Raw genomic sequence first — 8,562 nt, 5'->3', positions numbered from 1 at the left:
CTAGAGTCTTGCTAAAAAGAGGCCTGTGGCCTATTTCTAAAATGGATATCCGAAGTCCTGTCGAGTTGGGCCTTGCACAGCAGAGAATGAAAGAAAACATTTTCTTCATAATTCTTTGAAAAACAAACTCGCGGAAGCTGAGCTGTGCTGAATGCTGAGATAATCATTGTATAACTTTCAATGCCAAGGACAGGACATAGCGGCGGAATAGTTTGGGCAGAGGAAGCAACGAACTGTTTCATGAAATGTTGCAAGCCACGGAAGAGTTTGTGACACATGTAGACAAAGGACAATGCCGCTCTTAAGGAATATGGTTTTTGCAATGTGAAAGGCGAATGACTTCATGGACTGACATTTCTCGACCAATCACTCTTCGAGTTGGTCTTCATTTTGTATTCTTTCAGTTAGTCTTAGATAGAGAAAAGGTATAAAAATTGCCCCCTTGGGAAGAGCTCTGTTGGCTCGTTCCTGTGCTCCAGAGATGCTGTCGGATTTTTGACTCACGTAAGATCTTTTTGAACTTATGTTTTTCCCTTTAGGTTTCTTCAGACAAGTTAGGGAAATAGGGTTTAGGGAATGAGTTCTTAAATGCTTAAACATTTTTCATGCTGATGTTGATTCAGACTGACAGTCTAATGTGCCTTTCTAATAAAATAATGCTGCTTAATAAAATGCTAATAAAGAATTAAATTCTTAAATGCTCTTTGCTCGATAAATGAAGTTAATAAAATGGATTTTGAAATGACAAGCTGGTCTTATTTGTTTCGTTTGAGTTACCATTAGTTAATCCATTACCTATGATTTTGACCTAATTAAATGTTTATAAAAGTGTTTGATTAATTAGGTCATATGATTCAGTTGGTCAATTCATGTCTCAGTCATCTATGGGCCTTGTGATAGATTTATGAATAATGGTGAGTATCATGGTGTAGAGTTGTACATATGAGACTGAATTTCCTTTGGCCCGCTGGATCACCCCCCATGATTAATAAAGGGATGCTCTGAAGGAGGGGATTGCAGCCACCACAGCAAAGAGCACTTTGTACCAACCAAGTGAGTGATGGTCTCCGACCATGCCCTGTTGAGGACATGAGCAGGTGCTCACTGGGATTTTGTAGATACACAGGTCAGACACGTAAAGCAGCTCTCTCAGTTTGAACTACTCTTGGTGTTCCCGGGAGCAGGAGCTCTTCAGACAGGGTTCTACTTGTCCCACCAGAAAGCTGAGCTATCAAGACTTTGGCTACAGAAACATATTTAGATGGGTGCATGCAACGGTGTCTCTCCAGGGCAAGAGACTCATGGACTGTAATGCGGCTCTGCATCCATAAAATAACATAATCATTGCCTAAGAGCACTTCTGACTAGGATCAAGGAGAGCAGGTTGACCCAGTATAGAAATAAGTTTGAGTTCTTCACAGAGAGCATTGATTTCTTTGGATACCGATTCACTGCCAAAGGAATAGCACCTGACCCAAAGAAGGTGTAAGATGTCAAGAGAGCTGCTGTTTCTAAAAATGTCACTGTAAGAAAACAGGCCATTAGTTGTGTGGCCTGCATAAGTAATGGACCCATATTTGCCCTCTACTGGGAACCAAACACCCCATTGTAGCACTTGACTCTCAGTGTAGCGCAGCGGAGCAGTCCAAAGCATACTCAAGGGAGATGGTGTGGGCTAGTAATCATCATTCGCGGAAACACAATTATAACATTCAATAAGTAATTTTCCAGTCTGTGCTTTTCTTTTGAAAAAGGAAACGTACATTTATTTCACACCTTCTACTCACTACTACACAGTAATTTACAAATATACATAAAGCTGATGGAAGTACCTTTTGGTGACATTGCGTAATCACTTTTGACCCCCAAAGGGGGTCTAGTTCAACAAACCAAATGTCAAAATGTTCATTTGTACTTAAATGCAGTAATTGCACATAACTTGGACTTAACACATGAGTGGCTGCAGCATCATTATTTCAATAAAGCAATTACAAGAAAAATTGTATATATACGTCTGAATGATTTATGTACTCACAGGAAATGTACACATTGAACAACACAATGAAAACATAGCTCCTAGAGGACATCATATTTCCGATCACAATATCTGCAATCATAAACTTTTGCCCCAAGACTGCCCCTAGAGAGCATTACACAAAATGAAAACGCAAAATAAACTCCTTCAGGCCACAAGAACTGCAGCCATTGACTTTGCCCTTCGAGAGCACTACGCTCCTAGCTCAAAAGCACATTGTCCAGCCTGGGGAGTGCTTGTAATGTCTTTTAAATCCTGGTAAGTCATTCTGTTTGAGTCCCACCCAACTTAGGGTGGGGACTTCTAAAACCCTTTCTTGAGGAGGCTGCCCTGCTCCTGTAGCTCTGCCTACTCTTTTACTTGGTGGTGACCCCATCCTGGGGCCACACAAAGTGAAAAATGGCAGAATCAAAGCCAGGCCCCCCAGGGCATTATGGGGTGCTCCTCGGAGCATGTGCATATCAGATGAGGCACTCTCCTCCGCTTTAGGGAGAGCCACTGTCTTTCATCTGCGCCACATAGCATCTTGCCTGGTTTTAGGGGTACCCAGTCCAAAACGGGCACTCGCACTGCCTTGTTTTTGGAGGGCAGCCCAGGGATCCTACCCCTGGCTGCACCCTCCAGCTCCCCGCATGCGCAGCATTTCTGAGTGCTGCAGCGGGAGCCGGCAGATCTCTTTTGCCCAGCCTGCTCCTGTGGGTCAGGTGTGACGTCTCTTGGGGGCCTCCCACTTCCCTTCAGTCATAGGGAGTTGGCATCTCTGCCACGTTTGAGTGGAGCATGGTGAGAACCCCCCCAACAGCCTCCTCTTTTTGGGGCCCAGGGATGGCGTTCTGGCCCCTGCCCGCATTCTTTATTGCAGGGAAGTGTGACAGGGCTTTCCTGTCTCTCACCGACATTGAGTGTCCAGGAACGCTTATAATGAACCCAGTCTGGGGGATGCGATTCCCAAGCCCCTTGGGATACTGGGTAGGGGGCTCCGCCCATGCCTACTTCCAGACAAAAACTTGAGGAATCCTTCTTGCGATGACCTCTGGGCCCTTGCCCCCCCCCTCCCCCCTCCCCACCTGGAATGGAATAAGCTAGGCTGCGGATCTCCATGCGCTCTGGGATTGGACTGGAGGTCAATGGTCAGTCCTTCTCAGAATGATATCTCGTTCCTCGTGGATCCATTCCTGCCTAAGTGTCCGAGATGAATTTGCCTATTGCTCAATTCCTCACTACCACCCCTGTCTATGGTGATTGACTGGCAACCCACTACCCTCCATGGCCAGTCTCCTTCTTAGGATTTACGAGTGGATCTCGATTTGAACTTTGGAGTTCTCTTTCTACTGACACCACAAGAGCACCTCATTGCATTTGTGGGTACCAAACACCCAGCCCTTAATTTTTTCCTTTTTATTCCTGTATTTGTAGTTTCCATTTATAATGGGAAAAACTAACACACAAGTACAAGAACATGTGGTTGGTGAAGGAATAGTGGCCTGCTACTGGCAGTTAAGAGTGAGGATGTGGTACCTCTGTGGTGGCCCATGCATACTGCATGTCAGGCTGGAATAAAGGGAACAGTGGATAAAGAAAGACCTTAAAGGTGCAATGAGCTGTATAATGTCTTTTTTTGTCAGTCAAAGTAACGTTTATTTAGACCACAGGTCTTTAAACAACATAAAAACATAACATTTTATATACCCTCTAATATCATAACTAATTTCATCAACTGTTATCAATAAAACAGATAGAAGAGAGAAGGAAGAACAGGTTTCCATACACTTCAAAAACAATATATACATCAGAATCAAGCCACTTCACTACACCCATTGAATAAACTAAAGAAATAATTTTTTTAATTCCTTTTAAAAGTGTCCTTTTTAAACATCTTTCATCAAATAAAGTAAACATCCCAGCTCCGTCAGGGCTTTCATCCTTCAACTCATCCCTCCATATAAAACCTTTTTACTGCATCCATATATCTCCCAGTAGCTATTGCAATATCTAGGTTAGACATGCCAACAAGAAGTTCTGCGGCTGTGTCGCGTCATACAATACCATATTTTAAAAAGATTGGACATAAGAACTGTTTCAGTAAAGCTAATATTTTTGAGCAATCTATTAATATATGCAAAATATCAAATTTTGTGCCTAACAGACATGGACATTTACTATCGGGTTGCAGCATTTCTGGTTTTATTTTCTCATTTATTATCCAAGGGTTAATCCCAATTCTTAATCTTAATACTTCACATCGGAGCTGAGGATTTGGCAATGTATCCAGGTAAGGGAACCAGGCTTCCTTCTGCCAACTACTAAATTGTACCGATTGTTTCCCTCTCGGATACTGCCAATCCTTCCGAGAAAGTTCCTTCCCTAGAGTTCTTAATTCACTTTTAGTAGCATCTAATTATAATGTCTATTGGCACATTCTCACCTTCAAGTTCCCACATATAGAATCCAATTTCTTTCTTACGCCTTTGGCCCATTTGAAATCGCTATGCTGGATCTCATTCTTGCACCATTGCGAAACTTTCTGGTCCTCTCCCGGACCCAATCATCTCCAAAATCTTAATAGTGCCACTTGAGTCTGTATGTTCCATGATGTCATCCCCAGCTCCATTCTTATTGCCCGGATAATAGATGAACCTGGTAGGGCCATTAGGGACTTTATGCACTTCCCTTCCTCGACATCCCAGTCACTTTTCCCACTTAGGCAGAGTAATTCTGTCCCATATTGTAATTGTGGGGGTATCATGGCATTATAAGCCTTAATCATCGGTCTTTGGGGCATTTCTCCATAAGCACGGGTACATTTTTTCAGTCCACACCCTGATATATGGACCTTGGCTTTTAGGGCCTCCAAATGCATGTGCCATTTCAGGGACCTGTCAAACCAGACCCCAAGTTATTTATATTCATTTACCATTTCTGGTTTCATGGGACCCAAATACCAATTAAACTTAAGGTCTCCTTTTCCAAAGCATAATACTTTGGTTTTGTCCAAACTTACAATTAGATGTTTTTCACACAATATTCTCTAAATGCATCTAACTTTCTTTGTAGGCTCAGCTCTGTCTGGTCTTAGATTACTAAATCGTCTGCATGTACAGCAGACACAATACTTGTTTCCCATTCATTCTGGGGGTTGCACTTCTATCCACCTCTAACAAAGATCGCAAATCTGCTGGAAATATGGCAAAGAGTTGTTGGGGGGGCGGGCACATGCCTCTGTCTTAGAACATTATTAATTGCTAATGTCCCCTCCGCAGCCTTAATGATCTGTGCCCAAATGAGCCTATGTAACTCCTGTATTATGGGCAGGAGCGCTTTTGGGATATTGGTTTTGTTCAGGGTTTCCCAATGACAATTCCGGTCTACCAGGTCAAACGCTGCATGGAAGTCTACAAAACAACAGTACAACTTTCCTCGTTGCTCAATAGACTTTTGTTCAACCGCCAATAGGGCAAAGCAGTGATCAATTGTGGAGGGCCCTCCTTAAAGCCACCCTATTCCACAGGCACAATTGACCTATGCTCTACCCAGTCCTTCAGTCTTGCTAGGATTATCTTTGCAAGTACTTTCTCTCCTACATCCTGGAGATTGATCAACCTATAATTTTTCGGGACTTTCATATCTTCTTTCTTATATCTTGGTCTAATTATGGCTCCCCTCCAACTATTAGGGATTTGGCCGGAATCTAATATAACCAAAAACATTTGGGATAACACTTTTGCCCACCATTCCACATATGTCTTTATTATAATCGCAGGGAGAATATCTGGTCCTGTTGCTCGAGTTAGGTTTATCTTCCTTATTGTATGTTTTACGTTATCTACTGTAAAGTATGTTTTCATATCTTCGGCCAACCCTCCCCAAGATAATATTTCTCTTTCTACTGGCTCTTTTCTCTTGCCTTTCAGCTTCTCCAGGTACTCTTCCCATGCAGCTTCTTCTACATACAACTCATAGCCCCTCGAATCTGTCCGGAGGCTTCCTGTATTAACTTCTGAAATTTCCGGAATTTTTTGCTTCAATTGGCTCCAGCAAATTCTCCCAACACTTCTCTTTGTAATTCCTTTTCTAATTTCTGACTAATGTTTTGTAGACCTTCCACATCTTATTGAGTTTAGAATAGCTACCCAGATCATATCTAGCTCTAACAATTCACTCTTCTTTTCTTATCAACATTTTCTTTTCATACATTCCTGAGTGAACCACTTTATTTTCCTTTCATAGGTCGTTTGATTCTCCTTGGGCCTTGATTTCTTGTTTACCTTGGGGAGCTGTATAAGGTCTCTTGAAACGAGCAATGACCTTTGAAATCACTCTGAGAAGGACATTGGAGTGCTGAGAATCCATCCAACAAGTAGAAGAAAAAACTGATGCAGTAATCTTAATCTCTCTCCTACCTGCCTAACTTTCCTTTATGATGTCATCAATTATGCACTAATGTTGGCTCTCCTATAAAACAAAACCAGAACCTCTCAAACTATCTAGTTTATTAGAAAAAGACAAAATTAAGACCTAGAGACAGTGGTCCATATTATTTTTATATAATAAATAGAAATTCAACTCTAAAAAGTGATCAAGTGACCATGCAAAAGCCACCATAGGATTTTTTTTAACAGATCCGCTCAAAAGATATAAGACCTACTTGGAGGTCAGAAGACAAAGATGTACAAAGATATACAAGGCACAAATGGTGAATGGAATATGTAATTACAAACAGAATAAATGATCCAGGCCATCCAGAGGACCAAGCTATATACACCAGCCACATATACACATCACAAAGCACCCACAAATCAGCAAATGCTGCTGTCCTCATGAATGACATTGTTCACAAGAACCAAAGGCATCAGGTTCGGAACTTGAAGTGGTTTGATGCTGGGTGACCTCAGGACAATCTGTGGCACCTCAGCGGTTGAGCTTCACATGCCATAATCATTCCTTCAGTCCTGCTCTTTGGCCCTTTGAGCTTCCTTCCCAAGCCTACTCTCCTCTTCCAACTCCGCCTTCAAGGATTGAACTTCAGACATCTGCCTCTCAAAATCCTCCTTCCCACACCTAGCGACCAGATGGAATGGGTCTTGAACCAACAATGTCTTTGGTGCTAAAGCTTCCAGACAGATGACACTGTTCAATGGAGTGTTGAAGTGTGCAGCTTCATCCTGCGGTCTGAGCTCACCTTCTTTCGCCTTTTTTGCAGCTTTCTCATCTACTTGTAGGTAAAAGGCAGGCAGCGATCTAGCTCTGAACACTGGAACCTTCACTTTCCTTAGATCTTCCAGTTTTTTCATCTTCTTTTCGAAACGCTCTTTATCTCTGGTGTCAAAGGAGAATGGTGCAAGCTGGGATCGTCTTTGGTTTGGAGAAACTGGTTATAGGGTACACCATTATGTGGCTTTCTGGAATCTTTTAAAGTGGGCGGTTTCTCCACTACTCCCAACATCTGAGTTGGACAAGACCTCACAAGGAATAGGCCCTTTTCCAGTCCAGGCTGCTGCCACTTTTCCCCTTGCTCCTGGATCCTTGCCTTGTTTTCTATGTTGAAGCCAGTGGGTTCAGGGAATTCTTTCATAGGCTGCTTTTCAGAGTGAAATAGTTCCCCATGAAGTGATCTGGTATCCTGTACTTGTGCTTGGCATCTGATAGGGGAAGTGGCATTTGTAGGCAGGTGCCCTTCAGAAGGCGTAAGCGATTGCCCATTGGCTGTGGGAGGAGGCAAAACCTCTTCAGCAGCAGGAAGGGTTGGCCCGTTGACAGGAAGTAGGACATCATCAGCGCGTCTTTCCTTGAGGATCTTTGCCAGCTGCCTCCTCTTTTCCTGAGGGGACAGTCTCCGGGAGACCCTCCTTGGCAGTCTCGCAGATATTTGGGCTTCCAACACTTGGATAGTAAAGGCATTCCTTACACTAGCAGGTGTACTTTGAGGAGAGGCTGCGATATTGCCAAACTGCTCTGCATTGCTGCACTCAAATGAAAATGGTGACACAAAGGCTCCTGGAAGATCCTTTTGGGAGCTTCTTGGCTGTCCAAGTGTCTCCTCTTGCTCAGGAGGGATAGCCTCGGAATCCATCAAGCAACGTGTCGGTGCACTGGAAAGCGTGCAGATCGTGCAGGGGTCGCTCGTCCTCCTCGAACCTCTTGCAGGTGCGTTACTCGCGTAAGGTCACGAACAGTGCGGCTCGTATTCTCTCGTCTTGCGGCGTCCTTCGAAACAAGCAAACTATCTAGTAACGGCTTAAACAAATCCCCCCGCCTTGTAAAGGACACAATAAACACCAGAACATGGATACATATATGTATACCCAGGACAGCTGTCAAAATGATAATTCGAAGGATATTATGCGATATCCGCCATGGCCAGGGATTAATCTTTCAATGCTAAGTGCAGCTGCCTATAATGCATGAACCTTTTAATAATATGTTAGTTAATACAAAAAAAGATGCTTATCCCTTTCCCTTAGGAGCACCTACAAAATGCTTCACTTTCTTGATCACACTCCATGATGCAAGTGCAGTTCAGGTAGCAC

General features: G+C 43.2%; 1 pseudogene; it reads right to left on the bottom strand.

The window, feature by feature from the left end:
• Positions 1–6,978: 6,978 nt before the first annotated feature.
• On the bottom strand, positions 6,979–8,105 carry LOC147698665 (targeting protein for Xklp2-like; annotated as a pseudogene).
• Positions 8,106–8,562: the final 457 nt, after the last annotated feature.

Source organism: Lissotriton vulgaris, chromosome 8, assembly GCF_964263255.1.
Source record: "Lissotriton vulgaris chromosome 8, aLisVul1.2, whole genome shotgun sequence".
Lineage (NCBI taxonomy): Eukaryota > Metazoa > Chordata > Amphibia > Caudata > Salamandridae > Lissotriton > Lissotriton vulgaris.
This window is presented reverse-complemented; position numbering and strand designations above follow the sequence as displayed.